Source organism: Octodon degus, unplaced genomic scaffold, assembly GCF_000260255.1.
Source record: "Octodon degus isolate 3935 unplaced genomic scaffold, OctDeg1.0 scaffold00056, whole genome shotgun sequence".
Classification (NCBI taxonomy): Eukaryota; Metazoa; Chordata; class Mammalia; order Rodentia; family Octodontidae; genus Octodon; species Octodon degus.
Window position 1 is genome coordinate 117,985 of NW_004524632.1, and position 1,817 is coordinate 119,801.

Consider the following 1,817-nt stretch of genomic DNA (forward strand, 5'->3'; position numbering starts at 1 on the left):
AAAAAAAAAATCCTATAAATTCAGACTTAGAGAAGATTGAAAGCAAGGACTGTGCCTGTGCTGTTTAGCTAGGCCCACTCGCAGTTTATATTTTGGCCCCTTGCTTTATTGCACCCTCCTTCTGCATGAGTGTGAACAACGCACTCACTGGCTCAGAGTACAGCTCCCAGGACGTGCTCTTACATAACCACAGAATCATTATTAAAATCAGAGAACTGACATTCGTTGCAATACAAGCCCATAGTCTGTATTCAAATTTTCATCAGTTGTCCCAGCTTAAGGGCATTGAGTTCATGCAATATTAAAATGCAAAAATTAAAATTTGCAACAATTGTGAAACAGAAGATTATGAAATGAAAAGAAATTTTAAGGATCATGTATAAGGCATTAATGTAGAACAGAGATTATGGGAATGACTGTGAAAGTTTCCAGGATACATGACACTAACTAATTTAATAAAATTAAGTATTCTTGGAAAAATCTGACATTACGATGTAGGAACAGAGGCCAGCTTCATGTATTAAAGTAAACTAGTTTAACTCTCATACATATTTTTCTTTATTTTGAAAAAGAACCTAGTAAAATACTAGCCATTGAAGATAAATTATCTAAAAATTTGCTATTTTAAAATTAAATGCAATAATATATGTATTTTTCTTTTTAAAAATTATTTTTAAAGAGAATACAAAATGGTAAAAAAAATCTAAACAATATAGAACTTCACTAAACAAAATAATAGGAATTCAGCAATGCTTGTTGTAGTGCATAATGTTATCCTCAAAATAGTTGTGTAGAGTACCGGACTTACACATGTAAAATAGGTTTGAAAGTTATAAGAAATTAAAAAGAAGAAAAAAATTAAGCATTAACTTCTTTCAAAAGACCATTAGAAATCAGTAGTACAATTATCCAAGCTGTTCCATTTTATACATAAATATATCTTTTCCCCTTCTTTATTTTGTTCTTTTCTTCATTCCAGTTTTTCCTTCCCTTTGAATAGATTCTTCCCCTGTCATAGAATCTATTGTATCTTTCAGATTGTATTTACTTTCAGGTTTTTATACTAGCAAGACAATACAATGTTTGTACATGTGGTATGATTTATTTCACTTGCCAGTATGGTCTCTAGTAAATGCAGCCATTTACCTATAAAATCCTTGAGTTAATTTTTTTATAGCTAAGTAATAGTCCATGATGTAAAAAATATCACATCTTTTTTTATCCATTCCTCAGTTGGTGGGCATTTTGGTTGCTTCCAAAATTTAAATATGACAAATTGTGCTGCTGTAAATATGAGTGTACATAAATCACTGTGGTATAACATTTTCAGTTCATTTGGAAAAACACCCAAGACGAAAATAGCTGGGTTGAATAGGACCTTGAATCCTGGTTTTTTTGAGGAATCTCCACACTGATTTCCATAGTGGTTGCACTGGTCTACACTCTTGCCAAGAGTGCGCATGGGCTCATTTTCTTCCCCACAATCCCTCCAGTAGTTATTGGTTGACTTCTTTTTGATAGCCATTCTTTCTGGGGTAAGCTGGAATCTCAGTGTTGTTTAATTCACATCTCTTGAATGATGAATGGTGTTTAAAATTTTTTCATACATTTATTTGCCATTTGTAGTTCATTTGTGAAGTGTATATTCATCACAGATGCTCTTTTTTGATTGGGTCTTCAAATTTGGGGGATCTGATTTTTTAAAAATTCTTTATGTGTTTTAGATAGAAGTCCTTTGTCTGAAGGACACAGTCTGCTAAAACTTTTTCCAAAATCAAAGGTTTTCTTTTCACTTTATTAGTGATTTCTCTTTTTTT

At 31.9% G+C, this 1,817-nt stretch overlaps 1 protein-coding gene across 5 annotated transcripts in view; it reads left to right on the plus strand.

The window, feature by feature from the left end:
• The window catches only part of Abcb4 (ATP binding cassette subfamily B member 4), a 61,387-nt gene that overhangs the window by 23,159 nt on the left and 36,411 nt on the right, over window positions 1–1,817 (plus strand). The window lies entirely within an intron of this gene.